Genomic DNA, 20513 nt, shown 5'->3' on the forward strand with positions numbered 1-20513 from the left:
TTTACAACTTCAAAGAAAATACTGTTTCTTGACATATTTCCTGGTAGTAGGAAGGGACAAATCCTTTATTTGTAATTCACTATTAAAATATATTTTCTATCGGGTAAAGGATTTATTTTAATATTTTACTTTAATCTTATCTCTAATTACATTAGGAAGAAAAACTTCTGTAAGTGCCTGGTTGTTAAAAACTTTAAGGTATTATAAATTATACTTATTTTAAAGCATGTTATAAATGTTAATGTAACTGTAGTAGTCTATGGTATTTGCTGTATGGAAGAAGCATTTATTAGTCCCTCTTTGGCCTCTGAGTTTCTGCCCACTCCATGTTCTTTCCTTTAGTTCTTTCTTTTGTCGATTCCTTGGATATAAGCTGTAAATGCTACTCTTGTGTATGACAAGAATGTGTTATAGCTACTATGAATATTAATTTACTTTTAAAAATCATTTGACCATTCCTAGTTCATGAGATTATTATAGCAATACACTTGCATGGTACTTTCCACCTTTAAATCCAAATATTTGCAAGGGAGACTTGATTTTTGTTATGTCCCTAAGAAGGAAAAACTGAGACAAATCATTGAAATAACCTACTTTTTGATCACAGAGCAGACTAGAGATGGAACAAAGTCTGGTTTTCAGGGTAGTGCTTTCGTCACAAACCAAATTGCCTTTTCTGCTAGTGGAATATTTAGTAGGTAAGAAAGCTTTTTGATTTCTGTATGAGCTGGTTTGTCTGATCTTTGCTATTATGTTTGTCCAGTACATATGAAATAAATCTGTTCAAATTCTAGAACTGCCAGTGATTTCCTAGATTTTGCTGACACATCCAGGAAGGAAGAAACATGAGCAAACACTCAAAAAATTGTTTTGTAACAAATAAGGCTGCAGTAAGTTACTCCCTAAAAGATTGGAAATTAGTTGAGGGAAAGGTTTTAATATTCTTTTTCATGTTCGTGTAACATGTAACACTGTTCATCTTATATTCTGCCATCTCTTCAGCCTTTCAACAGTTGTGCAAATTCTATATGTAATGTAATTTCAGAGGGCTCTTACAGACTTTTGTATTTGTTATTTCCGTATGGCAGGTTATCTGACATCTAATGTTAGACGTTATTCAGCATACACTTAGGGAGATATTCTGTGTTAGCAACACTGTCATAGCTAGTAAGTATACTGTCATTTTTCCTCTTTTTTTAATAATGTGGTTCATGACCCAAGACACACTTCAGTAAATTTCTCTAGAGGTGGGGGGAAAAAAACAGCACTACAAAACTCCCACACCTATAAAAGACAGTAGAGAGGGAAGAAAAATTTATTTTAGAGCCAAAAGCATATAAAGAGCAACAATGTGGACAAAGGATAAACCCTAGAGTTCTTCTGATCCCTTGAAGAAGAGATATGCAGAAAAATGAAGTTGTCTATGGGGAAAACCTGTCAAAAATGTGATACATAATTACCATCTATGGTTTCAGGAAAAATGAATTGAAAAATTAAATTGGTGCTTAAAGCTTAGAGTTATTGCTTTTGACATTTTGATGAGTTCTTTACTGAATAAGGATTTAAAGCATCAAACTACACATTTGGCTTCACCTGTTATCAGCTAAATTAAATATCAGCCCCATTCTAACAGCAGTCTGGAACTCATTGTGGTCTTCTGTATGTTGAAGTATTGGCCCTGCTGCTCCATGAAGTTTTGCAGCCTGCCTGAAACCTTGTGTTGCCTTAGAAGAGCTGCAAAACCTGGTCTACATTGTTCAAAGATGACTTGGACATGCATAAATTGCATTCAGTTATGCTAATGATAGCAGTGGAAATATCTTCTGTTTGGTACACATGGAGAATCAATTGTGTGTGCTAATTTCTGTATCACAATCTGTAATGCTTTTTTAAAGAAACCACTGGTTTTACCTGTACACAAGTGAACAGATTTACATATTTGCATGTTGTTTTGTCTTGTACTGTAGCATCTCATCTGTGTAAATTTGAAGGTGGCTAAGATCCAGGAAGAAAACAGTCTGAGATGACTGTTTTTCTACTCCATGCAATTCTAATGAAGCTATTTAAAGAGCCAAGTTTTAACTTCTCTGAACGTGTAACTTGTTCCTAGATTTAGAACATGCATTGAACACACATTTGCTTTAACACTAGACAACAACACTAAGCAGCAGAATTCAATGTATCTTCTGGATCCCTTGAAACTTAAACTGTTTGTGGGATCATTTTTTTTTTTTTTAAGTCAAGTGAAAATTGCTTAGATAAACATCTAATTGCAAGAACAGCAACACATAACAGTGGGCACAGTCCCATTCTCCTGTCGGCAGTTACGGGAGCTAGTCAGCTGTAGGTGATTCCCTGAGTATGTTACAACAGCTTCAGCTGTTTGAGCTTCCAGCCTATGTAACGGGTGCAAGAAAGCACAGATGGCTGTGAGGCCATTTCCAAAAGGATCAAAATTGTTTCTCAATGGAAGTTTGACTAAAGGAAAAGAAGACAGAGAAAAATTGTCTCTAAAAATGCATGTTTTATTTCGGAAATAAGAAATACATACGGAAAATGGCACTAACTTGGATTATCCTTCTGCAGGCGGTTACTCTATATAGATTGGTAAGTGCCAGCAAACCATTCCATGTATGCATATGCACCAAATGCATACTGTAGCTCTTTTATTTTACTAGAATATGCCGAAGTTTACAGGAATGCTGTAGCTGCCTTATTGGCTCTTAAAATACTTGATGCACAAGGTATCTTTCTAAGATTTGAGAGGAAACTCCCCTCCCTATCTTGCAAAATGTGTAGGTGTGACAATCTGACAAAGGTTGCTAAAATGAAAACCAGACTGCAAGCCATAAGTCTGCTAGCAGTAGATATAATGGACCTGTCAAGTATAAGGTTGCATTGTATTTTTAGGGCTTAGACCATACTACATTTCTTTTGTACCCAATGTAGTCTTTTTTTTTTTTTTTTTTTTTTACTTATTACAGTGCTTTTGAAGAAGATAACATATTTACATGTTTTGTAGTGCTTGTTATGATCATAATGCTTTATTCTACATCTTCCATTTTAAAGTTAAGTGTTACAGCATTTAAGATTTGGGGTAAAAATATGATATATTGAATGGCACGGGAAGTGAACTGCAGCGAAGATGTATTTTAAATTTATGGATAGCATGTAAATTTAAGAGATAATGTAATACTCCATAATTGAGCAATTAACTGCTGCTCTGGGTGAAAGCACTGTGAAAGATCTATACGACCCAAATCTGATTTCCGTTAGAGAGAGAATAGTTCCTGACTCTAAGAACAAACAACTTCAAGTAAGGATTGTTACATTCTTCAAAGTAGAAGACTAAATCAAAACAGTAGAGTATGGGCAACTACAGCATCCAAAGATGGACCTGGATGTGTGTACCACACTCAAACAGCTGTTCTGTCTAGTGACTGTGTCATTTGCAGTCTTTGTTTGTATGTGACAAAAGACTTTTGGAGAATCACTGATGCAGATGAGTAATAGTATCTGTAATAGTGGCAGGCTCCATGGTGCTCAACATTCCACCTGCTCTTTCTCCTTCCTCTAGAAATTAAGGAGACTGGTGGATCAGCGTGTTTTGGCAGGGGGCTTTTTTGAGTGTCTCTGTTCTGTACAAGAAAATAAAGAGAATGTACCTAAAAACATATCAGGAGTGCTATGCTGATGAACATGCTCCAAGAAGTAATTCTTTTTACAGGAGATGTGCAAGGGAAGAATATAAAGTTAAACAAAACGTGGAATGAGATGATAGGAGTCAAGCATGTTTAGTTAGTTAGAGAATACCAAATGGCTGTCATGTCATTGGCCTAAAGGATACAGAAACTGCACTAAACCACTTTTCCAGTTCATGGGTGAAAGGTAAAGGAGTTTTTGTCTCACAGTAAATACAACTGAAAAATACTGTCTAGAGGAAGGTAGATAATTTCCAAGTTGTTTCTGTAAGACAAAAGAGTGATTACTGCATCACTGACTTGTATTTCTTTTTGTCCTTGCAATGAATTGCACTAAGCTGACTCAATTGTAATGAAACCTTTTTTTTTAGAACATAACTTTGAGAGAATCATACTTGTGTGTGATGTTGAGAAGATTTTGAAATTATTTCTCAGGTTTTCATACACTGAAATTAATAACATCTTGTAAAGTTTATCACAGAACTTTTAGTGTCTCTCTTCCTCTCTAATTTTCTGTATATTTCTTACAGTCTACTGGAAGCTCTTGACCATTTTAATAAGCTATTAGTAAGATAATACAGATCCCCTTTTGGTTGTAAAAATGTTGGTAGTGATTTGCAATAGGTAAGTGTTCATTAGAAGTAAGTTATGGTGTGATTTGTTTGAAATTTCCTTTTACAAACAGCAGACCCAACTGCAAAAAAAAAAAAGATTCTATCATGATTAATGTTCTTGTATTAAAAAGCATGGTTCTCTATGCCAACAGAGAAATTGTCCTCCATTCAGTAGAGATTTTGTAATTTTTCACCTCATTGGTGTATTAGTGAAATCAAAGCTACAGCTTCTGCTGAATTGGTAAGTAATTAGATGAGGTATATAATGCCCTGACCCCTTTTTTTTTGTTTTTTTAAAAAATCAGTCCATAAAAAATACTTCTCTCTTTTAACATTTTTATTGCTCTTCCAGTCATAGCTAAATCTATGGTTGCTTGTCATACCATAATGAAAAATCACTTAACCAGCCCAAATGAATGACTTCCATTGATAACAACAAAGGGCCTTGTTCACGGAAGTGCTTGTAACAAATTTCCTCTATACTTCACAGAGAACTTTGGGTATGCAAGAGGCACAGAGCGGATTTCTAAGTATGACCACACTCACCATATTTCATACTTGAAAATATATGTCTTTGAAGAGGTCTTCTGTCAAGGTTGTTCTGTGGACTTAGAAACCAATGTGCCACTGTTGGACTTGCGCTGTTTATAACTTCTTGCTTGACATGTTGAATGGAGATGTCTGTGCTGCACAGTGAAGAGTTGTGTTGACAGAGATCTGTACTAGCTGAGATAAACAGAGCAGCATGTGCTCATAAAATAGTGCATGCAGTAAGAAGGACAGCCATACTGATAAGGCAGTCAGCCCCAGTAAGAAAGTTGTACTGTGTCGTGAAATGATCGTACCTCTTTGCATAGTAAGTATCAGGCACAGGTTTTTCTGTCTTAAATGTAGATAGTACTGGAGCTTACTATGCTACAAACTTGTTCTGTCATGGTTATATCCTAGCATATTTGGGATAAAAACTGCCTATAGGCCACCATCCTCACTCTTTAGTTCAGTTTAGCATACTCATCTTTTTTGTTTATTTTCAGACTAGAATGTGTAGAATGCAGCTACAAGATAGTATGAAACAGTTCTACAAAACAGTGAAAAAAGATGACATACGGAACTTTTGCTTGTTCTCTGAGAGTAAATCTCCTAGCTTCTGAAAGGCTAACAACTGTCACAGCAAGCAGAACCTGCAATTTGCATCTACCCTTTGGTACTTCCAGCACCATAATGTTCAACATACTCTCTACAACACCTTCTAAGGAAGTCATCAGTTTTTCATACTTCTTAATCACTTGCTGGATTGCAGCCTCACTTCTTTAGCTGAAGTCCTGTTTCCTAATCTGTAGCTGTTGACTTTAGGCAACTGGCACACCTGGGAGTGTGGTTCACTCTCCAGAGCATATTTGCCCTGTGATTTAGACACAAAGGTAGGCATCAACATAGCTACACAGCAACAACCACATTTAACTAGGAGTTACTTGCCCTGTGTGGATGTGAAATACCTGCAAAGTTCCCAGCCTAGAGTTCAGGGGATGTGCTCTGTTTCAGAAACATTATTCTTTTGGGCCTTCAAAGTGAAGCTGCATCCTGGTTTGCAGTTCATGAGAAACTTGAAAATACTGGTATTGGTAGGAAATTTAATACATAACTACATAATAGAAGACACTTCATGAGCCACAAATCCTGCTTTTCCCCTGGCTATGTGTACTCTATTTGTCTCCTGAACAACTAAACCTAACCAGATTAGTAAATCTCTACTAGCAGTTGGAACAACGTAGTTCGGTCAGGTTGCTGGTAGGTGATGAAATGCTGTGTATGAGGGAGGAACTTTCTTGTTCTTTTTTTCCTCTGAAAGCTGGGGGGAAGTGTATAAAGACATAGCTGATACCAGAAATTAAGTCGGGGCACAATTAGTAATATAATTGCACCACAGTAGCAATAATTATTATAATTGCTTTTATTTACATAAACTTAATTCTGCACTAAATGCTATAATTAATGCTATGGACACATTGTGATTTGTGGCTTGTGAAGTGAAAGATTATTCAAATAGAGGTTTCCCCTTGCATGGTGAACAGTGACTTCCTTTCTGAGGCTAAGGAATGTTGTCATTTTATACTTTAAGTAACAACAATCAATTTATTTAAGAAACTCAGCCAAGAATGGGAGCGCATGGAAGGGACTAGCTCCTCTAGGCACTGTTCCGAATCCAGTAAGAGCAAAGGAGAGAGAGGTCTGCTCAACTTATCATCTGAAGTTTAACTGATCACTGTGTAAACAGGAGTCCCCACGTAATGTAGCACCTGGCAATAACAGGCTCAGGTCAGAGCCTGAAAGATAAACTCCCCAGTGGCAAGTAGAAGGATGGGAAGAAGATTAAATGTCAACACAGGAAGGGAATGCACTGCACTCAGTGTTTCTGTTGGAGGTGGGGGGAATTATGGAGGAGTTGCAACTCTTAACTGGAGGCTGGCAGAGGGAACAGCTGGTGAAAAACTAAATAACGAAGCAAAAGCCTGGGGCCGATGGTGTTACTGCTGAGAGGGTGGAAGCAGTTCTTAAGGGAGAGTCAGGTGGGGGGTTTAGAGGCAGGTGTACTGAGAAAGCAGGGTCGGGTAATGTGGGGGATGGATGATGTCTTGGGAGAAGAAAAATGGGAAACCTGCTGATGTTTTATCTAGATGTGAAAGGGTAAATAGAATAGGTGGGTGACTACACCTACCCTTTGGTTTCTGATAGCTCTGCATGGATTTGGAGCACATGCTATAAAGAACTGAAATAAAGTAGCATAAAAGATCCCTTAATTTTGTGGGAAAGATGGGCTGGGGCACATGAGAGACCAAGTTGGAATACACCAGTGAGGTGAGGTAGTTAAATATGTCTCTGCTGTGGAATGTCTTCCAAATCTGAAGTGTGCATTGCCAAAAGAGGCTCCCATGGCTGAGGATGGCAAGCTTATGCTGAGGCAGTGCCCCAGCCCAGGTAGTGTGCGTGAAGCCGTTAGCTGTAATAATTAACCTCACAGCTTCTCTCAGCTGAGCTTGAGTGGCTGACTGGGCTGAGTGAGGCTTTTGCATGGCCAGGAAACAACCTACTTAAAAAACTTTAAGTACATAAAACTGGAGAAGATGTGCTGTAAATGGATTAAAGAAGTGCTCTTAAGGGTGTTTGTAACAGAACAGGTGGTTCCTCCTGGGCCTTACTGGTATCTTATTGCCACTTATACTTCTGCTGGGATTAAACATGAGTAGAAAAGGACTTTGGAAGGCTTTTGAGGCAACAAACACCTGCCTTTGAAAAGGGAGTGACTGGAGCTTGTGTCACATCAGGAAGCTTTGGAGAGGAGGTTGAACTGCTTTGGACTTCTGTGTAGATTTGAGCTGAGAAGGAGGCAAAGAGGGGTGGTGCTGCTGGGAAGGGTGAGGTAGGGAGGCTGAGGAGCCTCTACTGCTGTGGGTGGTATCGAGCTGTGTTGAGTTTTTCTGCTTTTCTGAACCTGTGCTGGGTGCTGTTGCCATTTCTGAAGTGAAGTGCTGAGGATGCTGGCCAGAGAGCTATGCTCTGACCCAGCATGTGGAAAAGCCAAGGGAAGCATGAGGCAAAGGGACTGCAATGGCAGGTTTCTCCACCAGCAAGTACGCTGTAGTGGTAGCCACAGCATGTGCTTTTAAGGGAATCCTATAATAAAGTCTTTCTTGTTCTGAATTATTGCAAAAAGAGCTGGAAGTTATATAATTGCTGTGGGGTATGATTTCTGGACACCATAAAAATGATGGAGGGAATTAGCTGCAGGTCGCTTGTATCTGTCCAGATCCATGTGTTCAGCTGTATATTAATGTACAGCTGAATACAAGATGATGATGATGATGGTACCTGAGTCCAAGTGTGTTGCCCTGCTTGCTGCAGCTGTGCTTGTGGCCAGAGGGTCGCTCAGCAGAACATGAACTATTTTCATGCAACACAACGTGCTTGCCACTTGAGCTGTCTCAGGAATGGGGTAAATGAAATAGTGAGGTTGACGTGCTGCTCTGCCTGGGCTAATTAAAAACAATTTGTTTATAGCTTATAAATTCCTATATTTGATTTGCTGTTGGGAGGCTCGTTATTTTTAAGAGTGCATGAACTGTGATTTCTGAGAACTGTTAAGAAGTTCTTCTGGTAGCTTTCATCTGAACATAACAAAGTTTTATGAAGACGTTGTTCTTTCTCTATTAAATGGTGCTGTCCTGTTAGGTGTCCAGACTGTTGGGTATTTAAAAAATTATTTTGTTTTATTGTTGTACTGAAGGTGTTAACCTTTGGAATGCTGTTTTCTCTGGGGAATTAAGCCACTGGAGGCTGTGGGCATTCGAGGGTGCCGACTTAAACGATTTGGACTCTTAATAGGGAAAAGGTCTTTTTTAATGTTAGTATATTTGCTTCATTTTAATGGATGTGAATGTACCTTCTTGGAGAAAGAGGTGAAGGAAAAACTTTTATCACTTCCTCTCTGTTCACTGTTGGATGGAGGAGTGCAGCAAATCACTGAAAGCTAATTAACAAAGAGAATGCATAGTACGGAAGATAACTCTGTTTAAGACTGGAGAAGCAAGGACTGCTGAGAGCTCTCTGCTTGTGTTTTTGATCTGTAAGCTGAAAATTTCCTGCCTGCCAGGAGTGGTGTAAGTAAAATTCCTAAGTATGTACATGTTATAGTGACTGCTATGCAGAAAATCATATGTAACATTTAAATTTAACGGTTTCAAATGCTTTCTGTTTTCCCCTCTGGAAAATAAGAGGTCAAGGAGAAGTAAGACCCTGTGACTTGCTGACACTGCAGATAAAGACACACTCTGCTTGTAGTAATTCCTGAATGGAAGCACGGGGAGCACAGTGCAGCCAGTGGGAGCACAGTGCAGCACGGGGAGCACAGTGCAGCTGTTGCAGCCCGGTTCCCTGGGCTGCAACAGCACGTGTCTTTAACAAGGCTGACTGTATTTGTGCGGTAATGCAGCCCCTGTCTGGTTACATGGGGTATGGGTTCATAAGAACTTGGCCGTGCTACTCCCCAGGTCACATTGGTGAGTTTGTGTGATGGCATGTGACTCCACTTGCATATTTGTTGCCTTTTAGATGAAGGCAAAATGAGGTTTTCAAGTTGGGTCTGAGTTTATCTGCTGCTGTAATTTTGTGTAGATCATGTCAATCTACCTTCTCTCTTCATTTCTGCTGCCTCCCTGAAATAGCAGTAATGGTCTGTCTTGTCTATTGGTTTAGAGCATTGCTAATTGCAAGCTGTTAATATTTGTAAAACACTCAGAAAATGAATAGCCATCTTGGGTAAGATGAAATCGCCACTCTGTTCATACCACAGAAATAAAAGCACATCAGTGTCAACTTGCCTCAGATCCGCTTTTGACCCCAGGCCTGAGAACAGCAAGGCCTGCACCTGGGGAGGCAATTTGTGACTTGTATAGTGGCAACAGAGCTACTTGCTCTCTATTCTTCAAAAAATACACAAATCAAGGAACAGTGTTTCAAACCTTGGAGGCAGAACACTGCTTTGCTCTGTACTACCTTTTGGCAGGCAAGTCACAGGGAAGATTTTGTTTTGTTTTGTTTTTTTAAATCCTGACAAAAAGTTGAGCACTTTGTGAATAAACTTCAATATCATGGTCAGGGTAAATGAGCTAATATTCCTTTTTAGCAAGGCCATATATTTCATAGCTGAATCCAGCCAAGTTAAAAACCTCCTTTAATCAAAAATATACAGACTTAGGTTGAAGGCTGGGATTAATGTAACTCGTGTAGGACTTGTAAGAATACATACGGTGTATCTTCTACAGCAATTTTTGTTGGCTTCCTTGAGCATCTCCTGTTCATAGAGGACCAGACCTTGGTCATGCTCTTTCTAGTAAAAGAAAGATGGAGGTCCAGTCTTCGTGAATGGCTGTTGACATCTGCAGACCTGGATAACGGGGCTGGTCAGGCCCTTGGCAACACAACCTGCCTGTGTGGACTGCAGGTCAGAGCAGCTTCGAAGTACTGAGCCAAGTACTAAATGGCAGAGGAAGTGCAGGTGTGGGGGAAATGATTGTTGAGTCACATAGCAGTGGGTAGGGGATGAAGGCGTGAACATGGCTTTTAAGCTGTGGAATAAACTGGAAAGCTCAGATCCCAGCAAAAGACCTGTGCACTGGGATATTTGTGATAAAGGACCTGAAAAGGCAGGCTGGGCTTAAATAGTGCAGACAACATTAGAGCATAGTGCTCCCACCGAGAGCTCAAATTTGCTTAAAGTCTGTAGCGAGTGATTGTGGAGACAGCAAGTTGAAGAAACAGTTTGGGGTCTGGCAGACACTGGAGGCTTAAAGCAGAGATAGATTTGACTGCTAGTTTGCTGATGGTTGCTTAGGCTGTTTTCTGGGTAAGAAATGACAACTCCTCCTGTCTTGCCTAAGCAGCTGGGTGCAACTGTGCTTGCCTACAGAAGGAAGGGGATACATTCAAACTCAGCCATATTACATCAATTTTGTACGTAACCCTGGAAAAAAAAATTATATTGCAACCTCCCTTTCTTTTCCCTTTTAAAAAAGCTCCCAAAGCTGTACTGAACCTTTGCAAAAAAAAAATGGGAGCAGAGAAAATTGGAATGGGCAATCTCTCGCTGAAAACTATGTACTGTAACTTTGCATTCGGGTATCCTTGAGCTACTAATGTCACTTTCCCCCTTGGCAAATCAAATCAGTGTTTTTCTTGACTATTGGTTTATTCCCTTTGTGGGAACTGTGTTGGTGAAGTCAACAGTGCCATACTTGCCTTCTTCATTCTTAAAATTGAATCACGTACTCTTTTCTTGAAATCAAGATTAAAAAACTTTATCCACTGTGGGAATATTTGTGTAAGGCAACAGTACCATGTGCTGTAACTTCTTGGTGCCAGCTGAAGCTCTTGAAGTTCTTGTTTGTGGTATGGGCAATTGAAAAATTGAATGCACAGAATCCCAAGACCTGAGCTTAATTGAAAGAAACTGCTGGAGCATCCTAGAGACTTCTTCTGTTCCACATCTCTTTCCCAAAACCCTTTCTGGGTAGGATCATCCACATGTTCTTCTCAAAAATCAAGGTGTGTTTTTGAAAGACAGATCTTGTGTTAGAGTTCCCTTCAACACAGTAACAACAAGGAAAGAAAGGAAACATGACTTTTGCTTATGATGTCAAACTAAGAAATATAACTCTCAGTGTTCTCTTGATAAACTTGATCTGATTCTATGAAGGTGAAAACTCCTTGCTCATGAGATGCTCTCTAGCTTAATAATAGAGGAAATAAAGAGGTGGGTTTTTTTCTCTCCTGCAGTCAGCCATTTAGTTGTGGTTTCCAAGAAAGGTCAAGAGGAAAGGAGCTATTATCAACTGTGGTTGAAGCCTTCCTGATCTTGCTGGCTGATATGGCAGCTGGAGAAACTAGTTTCATAGCCTTGAACTCCTTTTTCTTTGCAATGTTCTCATCTTTGCTACTAACAAAGAGTAATGCTTGTCTGTGTTACAGATCAGCTGCTTCTTTTGTAATTTCTGCAGTGTTCTCATTGCCTTCAGTGCTGCTGGCAACTCAGCTGATGATTTCATGGGAGAATTGCCACTGAAATACCTGGTTCATGTCTGTAATGTCTGCTCATTTTGGATTTGTGTGTGAGAGACTTTACGGAGAAGGAACAGTGACTATGCAACTGTGCGTAACGTATGGGCTGAGGGGAGAGAGAGCTCCTCACTTGGCGTAAATCTGCTTTGGTCTTAAAGCTGCTCTGAGGTTTTGCGCAGCGTCCCTCCTATAAATACTGCCTGAATGGGAGAAGAGTAACACCTTCCTCTGAACTGCATCACCCCAATTCTTAGTCATAAGTGTGTGTCTCATAAACTGAGGCTGAGGGATTTTGTGAGGTTAGACCAGTGATCTTTATCCCTTTTGTTGGACTGTTGTCTCCGTGGGGCTGTAACATAAAGGCCACTTTCTTTCTTGCCTTGGCAGATGCCATCTATTGTGACTACCTCCCTCCCTTCAAAAGGTAATTGCATACAGAAAGGGAAATTCATTATCTTCCCATGTGTGATGAGTTCCTGTTAATATCCATTTCCAGTTACTTCCAAAGGGTTTGTTGTCATAATTTGCACCACCTTACAGAATTTTGACCGGGGAATTTGTCAGCGATTAAAACAATGGCTAAATACATCAGGGAAAATAGTTTTTCATTTGGTAGACTGCAGGTGTTTGCATACATACTGGCTGTTCCTAGTGTTTAGAAACAATTTTCCCCTCTGTTGTGAGTGAATGAGCAACAGATAGGCACTAACTGCAGAACTTGGAAGGTGCTGTAGGTTATTCTAAGGCAAAACCAAGTTACTGAGTTGTCAGGTATCTCATCAGGTGTTACTCATGTCCCTTCCTGTCTCAGCATAGCTACACTGCAGTGATACAGTTCTTGCTGTACAAAACCTGGGCTTGTTTATACTTGTATAATTACACATTGGGCTTTACGTTGTGAGGTAGCAAACCAATTGCCGGTGGTCAGCTGCTCTCTTAAATGGAAAAAAATTATCCCACAGGGCAGTTTTTTGAGACACTAAAATAAGCTAACTGCATTGGACCATGATGGAAGAATTCTGAGGAAGTTTTAGGGTGTGAAGAGTCTACATTGCTATGGTCATGCAGAGGCACTTGACATCTCTAAGTCTTCCCCAAAATCAATCGTGATATCTGTGCCCTGTTTGGTTATAAAATTGATTTTTAATTTCTTAGTGCTAGGTTGCACTCAGCACTCATAGATTTACATCCATCTCCTACCTGTGCAAGCACTTGATTATTCAAGCTGTCCCATCAAACTTAACCATAAGTTCTTGCAGATGGGGAGAAGTGTAGGCTGGTCTCCACTGCCAGCACCAGTTACGCCTGTGTTACAGGATGACCTCCACCCAGTAGAGCTTACGAGCCTGAGTCCCCATGGCCTTGCTGCAAACACTGTTTGCTCTTAGAATGTCTGTGTAGAACACTAAACTCTCAGAATTTCCCCCTGGCACCTATCTACTTTGTACACAGTTTGTCATGAAGAATTGGTGTTGGTGTTGCTCGTGTGCGTTTGCTAGAAATGACTCGTGTCATTCCCTTGGAGCGTGGCTTTAGAGCCGCGTTGATTGATACAGGAAACATGACGGTGTTACAAGGGCTTTGCTGAAGAGCTCCCTTCAAATGAGTGGTATGGGTTCCCATCCCTCTAGCGTGGTCATTTCCATACTTTTCGTATGACACGGGTGTTTCAGAAAGATCGCTATACTAGGGAGAAAAAGCTTGAAATCTCTTGCAAATCTGAAGCAGTTTTCTTCCAATTATATGAGAGGAGATCACAGTTTGAGGCTGAAATGAAGTCAAATCTCTTTGAAGTGCTGAATAAATAGCACCAAGCTTCGGGAGGATGAAAACTGACAATGTTTGAATCTTACTGACATATAAAAGACACATGGTTAGCTACTGGAGAAAAAGTGGTGATTTGTGTGTGTGTGTGTCTGTGCATATATATATATATATATATATATATATATTCAGTTCTCATCCTTTTCTTTAAATTCCATCCTGCCACGACCTGTAAGTTTTTCATATGATAATAAGTATTTTTACTTCTTTGTTCAAATGGACACCATGCAGCCAAATAATTCTGTGCAACCCTTAGAAAGCTTAGCAGGAGTACCTGGACGAGCTTTGATCTCAAGTTTACAATAAGTGAAAAAAGACAACTGGGATAAGTAGAGGCACCACTACCAATGACTGTTACTACTTTGAATAATTTTAAGCTTTTGTGCAACTGCATTTGTTTCTCCTTTTCTAATCTCTGAAGCATCATGTAGAGTACAGAAATAGAGCCTCTTATATATCAGGACTGTATGATAAAATAGGGTGAAATCCAGCAACTAGAAAAAAAACTTCTGTATGTGTGGGCAAACTTTAATTTTGTCTAAAGAATGTATCTTGCTGCTTTTTAATTTGTGGTGCAGATACAGCAAGTCTGCAATTAAGCCTTCTAGCAGGTCTGTAGGACTGGTAATTGTTTTGTAATCCTTCCTTGGAACACAATAAATGCAAACAGTAATCATAGGTTTAATGAGTATAAACTATCATAAAATACCTAACAAAACAGTATGTGCAATATTATCTTCTGGTTCATGCTTCAAATATTCCAGCTGCATTAAAGGAGTGCAGCAGTTGCCCAGTACCTACCTGGCAGGAAGGAGGGAACAGACTCCCAAACAAGTAAACATTATGTGTCCGTATGATAAACAAGAAGGCTTATTCAAAATCCATTTTGCTCTTGTGGAGGCGAGTGGAAGCGTCTTACTGATGCAGGTGCACACTCTGCTGCTACACCAAGGCCTGGTTTATCTAAAACCTTTTTTGAGGGATCACGTTGAATATACCACAGGATATTTAGAAAAGGTTGCCAAATTCTGGACTGTAAGACTTAATATTTGTCCTAACTGCACTGCTGCAGAAATTCTTGTCCATGTCTTTGTTCTCTTGTATCTTAATCACTTCAGGTTTCTTACATCTGCGTGTACCTTTCAAAAAAGATATGGAATACCCAGTTTTTGACTTCATGTAAACCCAAGGGAAAGTTAATGCAGAGCTAATTATACAGGCTCTAGTTCTGCACTGCTGTTGCACTTACTCCTTCATGAAACGCATCTTGGGCTGATCTGACATTAAAACTCTAGCTGAGTGATTCTTTTGGGGAAGCTATTGACACTGCATCACACTGAAGTTGTTTTAAACTGAAGTTTCTAGCTAGAGTTCCTGAAAAGTTCAAAACTTGTAAACTTGAAACTGGGAAACCTTTTCAGCGTGAAATTAAGCTGAACCTGGCTCTACTTGTGACTTCAAGGAGACCTTGTTGACCCTTAGGTTAACTTCATCGTAGAATCACAGAATGGTTTGGGTTGGAGGGGACCTTATAGATCATGCAGTTCCAACCCATCTGCCCTAGGCAGGGACACCATCCACTAGGCCAGGTCACTCAAAGCCCCATCCAACCTGGCCTTGAACACCTCCAGGGATGAGGCACCTACAATTTCTCTGGGCAACCTCACTTCCCTCACGGTAAAGAATTTCTTACTTATGTCTAATCTAAATCTACCCTCTTTTAGCTTAAAACCATTACCCCTTACAGGGTACCCCTTACCCCCACTACAGGCCCCACTAAAAAGTTTCTCTTCATCTTTCCTATAAGCCCAGTTTAGGTACTGGAAGGCTGCTATAAGGTCTTCCCGGAACCTTTTCTTCTCCAGGCTGAACAGCCCCAACTCGCTCAGCCTGTCCTCATAGGAGAGGTGCTCCAGCCCTCTGATCGTCTTTGTGGTCCTCCTCTGGACTCACTCCAGCTTAACTCTGTTGCTTACCTTCTCACTACCCTGACACGCTAAGAGAACCTCTTGCTTGAAAAGCAGATAGCTGAAAAGGTTGTGCAAATGTGATTGACAAGGGATTAACGCTTTCTGCCAGACAGATGCATACACTTAATAATTTTCCTAGTCTCTTCCTGAGCATACGGAATAGTATGCTATAGCAGAAGTATCCTGCCTTGGTAAAAAGTTGATTTTTGTGTATAAACATGTTCTGCAGATCCACTTGTTGTGCCTTTTCTGTAGTTACCTTGTGCTGCCACCAGAGAAAAATGCTGCCTATTCAAAACCCATGCGTGGCAATGGTTGTGGGCCATCTCGTAGTCTTTCCTCTGCTTTACATCAGTTAAATCCATGATGGAACCAACTGAAGGAACTGTCTGTTCAAAAAGCTTACATGAATTTCTCTTCAGCTGACTTGCAAGACAGTGTTGTTTCCAAGTGATCTGGCCAGTCTGACATCAATATTAAAGAGAATAGCACACCTCACGGACTAACCCTCTGGTTCACTGTGATAATTTCTTCCTCTAATGTCTGAAGCTGTAATTAAGGGAGGAACATGTGGGGGAGAGAATAAAAATCAAGCGATAAAATAAGAAATTGGATTGCAAAGGCAAGGAAAGAACCTTGTAATCTATTACTGTAAGAGAAATATGAGAGCAATACTAACTGTGCAAGTAGTTGTATGTCCTGGTTAAAAAAAACCTCAAACGTTTTGATCAATTTTACTTAAATCTGGAGTGGTTTTAAAACCTTTTTCCCTTATACTTGCAGAAACTCAGCTAATCGGGTAACAAGTGCAAGGGGTAATGCTCTTTACAGTTTCAATGAATAGAAACTCCAGAGTGAATGTGTGTTTGTGCATGTGTGCACGTGTGTTGTACCAAGCTGAAGCTGTAGAAAGGGCCGAGCGTGCCAGCGCTCTGAGCCTGGACATGCCATGCATTGCTCTGAATTTTCTAGTCTGGCCTCAATTGAGTAAAACTGAAAGTGACATCTGCTGCAAGTTAGCCTGTGTTTTGTATTCACAGGGCATTAGTCAGTGCTTGTTACAGACAGATGAATATTTGGAACAATTTGGCTCATCAAAGAGCAGTGTCAGTGTGTTCAGTTTCATTAGACTAAAGGTTAATTTGGCTCTGAAAACTAATAATTTCTCTGGAAATGGTGGCATTTTCAGTCATAGGTAATTTTAAAAGTGAAGCTATTCCCTGTAAAAATACAGTGAAGTTCTTGAAGACTTCAGCTTAATATCAGTTAGGGTTTTACCTCATTTGCAGCTATTAAGACTGAGTTGTGCTTTTGTACAGACCAGAGTAAGCGGGTTGTGGAAGAGGTGACGGGAGACTTCTGGCAGGCAGTAGTTTTCCATCCTTCATAGCTTTCCATAAGGCAATAACCAAACAAATTTGGCTTTTTTTATGGCAGCTGCAGCCTGTTGTGTGGTCTGTATCAGAGATATTTAGACCTTTTCACCACCATAGCAATAGATTCTATGGCCGCCTTCCTGTCCCTGCCTGGCAGGACTCAGACCCTGTGGTGATGAGAATCACTTTAAATCACAGCTCTGCGGTACATGAAATCTACCTCTTCAATCTCTAGGTGTTCCAGACTTAATAGTTTGTCAAGTATAGCGCCTTTCTTGATAAGAAAGTTTGGCACGGGAACTCTGTCTTCGGTGAAGTCCTTGTTAAAAACCGGTTGTGACTTGGTGCATCCCATGCTCTTACTTGGCTGCGTGAGGAGGGCTGGGGCGAGTGTCACCCCAGACAGCCCCGCACTCTTTCCTGGGACAGACATGGTCAGCAATGAGCAAACCTGCTGAACATATCCCAGGTGTAGGGGAGTCGGCTGTTTGCTCACAGTATTTGGGCCATCATTCTTCATCCACGCTAGTTTAGACAGTTTTTCAAAGCACTGGCTTCTACTGCACGACCATACTTTTGAAAGGATACTAAATGCTGTTGCTCATGTTGCTTAGAGTAGGTTGTGGAATAAGGTTTATTCCTTAATAATCTTACCAGAGCTGGATGCCTTCATCTTTGGGCAGAGCTGATGGGATAATGGAGTCTTACCCCGCAGTCTAGGGAGTCAGTTCTGTTCTCAGTGGTCTTAGCGCAATGAGCTCACAATTGCGAAGCTCCTGGGAGAGAGAACTTATCTGGGAACTGCCTTGTCTTGTGGCATCCTCTTGCCGTTACGCCTACCATTATTTCTCCCAGTCCTTTCCTACCTTTCTCATAACAGTGGCTTCTGTTATCACTAGTGCAGACAGGCTTGGAAAACCACAAGGGGAGAAGGGAAAATTTGTTTGCCCAAGAACTTAACGTTATTCTTAGATGCCTGGGAGCTACTAGGAGTGGTGAGATTTAATATGATTTAAGACCATCCATTCTTACTTCCCTTCACTCAGAGGTGCCTAGCAAGCAGGGAGAAGGCCCGTTCCTGGAGACCCGTGCTTGTACTGCAATGTGGCCTCCTCTAGATCCTGGCCAGTCCAAATCTCTGAAACACAGCCAGCAAATCTCCTGCCTCTGAGAGGATGGCTGCGCAACAACTTTAGATTTACAGCATGTTGGCTGTTGCTCGGTAGTTATTCTGTGTGGGTTTTACTGCCTGACAAATGAGAGATCACTTGTTCCTCAGTTGCTGCTGGGTAAGAGCTGGCACGCAGCAAGGACCATGGCTTTGGCAAAGGGCTGTGAATCTGAACGAGAGATGGCTTGCACTCTGAGCTGCAGGCTGTAATCTCAAACAAGTGAGGCATATTCATACAATACAGGCATTTTTCTCTTTTTCCAGACAGGGATTTTTCTATTGAATAAAAATTGCTATCATTTACTCTTCCGATGTGGGGAGTTTGACATTTCTCCTAATGGGATATTAGGTGCGCTTGATTTTAAACCTGCTGTGATCTTAATTCTTACTGTGAGAAAAAATAAATTGTGCAAGGAAATAAGACAACTAGTTGCAGAATTAAATACATATTGCTAATAACCAATGAAACATAAATGTTTTGTCAGAGGGTGCATCTACATTTGCAGAAATAGTCTGTCTTTTGATTATTGTGTATATTATGTAAATAATGCTGTGTTCTCAGTCTCATGTTGCTCACCTTTTTCCTGTCAGTAGCTTAGGTGAATACAGAGGCCGTGCTTCCTTTCTCCTTTGTAAACTGCTTTAGGCACAGACAGGCATGATCTGGAAGCACAACTCTGTTCAGTGGAGTCTGATCACAGTATTTCTGTACTTCCAGTCACTATTTTCGTATCAAATACTTACATCACTTACAGAATGGCACTGAGACTTTGGTCGCTTAGGTAAAAAAGCGATCTCTAAAAGGGGTTTGAAAAGAAATCTCTCTTTGGCAGGTTGTTCCAGAATAATCCCCTGAGTCTTACTGCCACAGTTAATACTGACAAGTAGCAGAATGATTTCTGAGCTGAGAAGATAGAGCTGAGGTCTAGACCATTCCAGCAGTGCCAGCCTTGCTCTTATTGGATATTTCTCTTTAAAAAGAAAAAATCCAGATCTTATTTTTGTCTCCTTAGAGTAGTCACAGGATATGTTAGTAAAAGATTGTTCAGTGATTTGCACGGTGGAATATGCTGAAAAATATTTTTTTTTCTTTATTAAATCTATGGAATGAATGCAGGCATAGGACAGCTTATGCAAATCTGTAGCAGCTACAGTCTTCCTTTAGGAACACGTCCTAGCTGTTTGTAAAATATAGACTGTAGCTTTTCCTGTGGCTGGCATAACTGCATTTCCATAATCTTTGGAAAATAAACTTTTGACTAGAGAAGGCAATTCACTGAGCTGACTTTTGGGGCATGGGAGGAAAGAGAAACTAAGGAAACAAAATACTTTGTCTTTTTCTCCTAAAGAATGGCAGCATGGGGTGGGACGGACAGGAATACCAATGTGTCGTAGTTCAGGCCCGATCGGGACCAGACTACGCAGTCTCTCTCTCACTCCCCCCACCCTCTGAGAGAATAGGGAGAGATAATATAAGAAAAAATGGCTCGAGGTTTGAGATAAGGACAGGGAGAAATCCTTAAAGTTACTGTTACGGGCAAAACAGACTCGACTTGGGGAAAACTATTCATTTATTACTACAAACAGCAGGATAATGAGACACAGAACAAGATAACCTCCCTCTTCTCGAGCTTAACATTATCTCTACTACCTTCCCCTCCCGAGCGGCACACGGGGGAAGAAGGAATGGGGGTTGCGGTCAGTTCATCATACGTTGTTTCACACCGCTGCTTCATGGTCGGGGGAAGAACTCCTCTCATTCCTCCCCTGCTCCGTTGTGGGGTCCCACCCCTACGCCACAGTCCTTCCTGAAACCGCTCCGGCATGGGTCATCTCTTCCACAGGGTGTAGTCTCTCCAGAACGGCTGTCCCAGCGGGCCCTCCATGGGCCACAGCTGCCTTCAGGCATCCACCTACCCGGGTGTGGGGTCCTTCACGGGCTCCAAGCGGATCTCTGCTCCTCCATGGACCTCCATGGGCTGCAGGGGGACAACCTGCTCCACCATGGTCATCACCACAGGCTGCAGGGGAATCTTGGCCAGGAGCTGCATTACTCCTCCCCCTCCTTCTGAACTGACCTTGGCGTCTGCAGCCGTTCCTCAGATGTCTCTCAGGATGCTTTTTACATCTTATTCACTTCTCATCTCCTCTCTACTTCTTGCAGCCGGGCCGGGCCCAGTCGGCCGCCTGGCGAGAGGCCAGAGGGTGAGGCCTGCAAGGCCCGTGAGGCCTGCGCCTCCCCCTCT

This window comes from Chlamydotis macqueenii, chromosome 4, assembly GCF_036417535.1.
Source record: "Chlamydotis macqueenii isolate bChlMac1 chromosome 4, bChlMac1.mat, whole genome shotgun sequence".
Lineage (NCBI taxonomy): Eukaryota > Metazoa > Chordata > Aves > Otidiformes > Otididae > Chlamydotis > Chlamydotis macqueenii.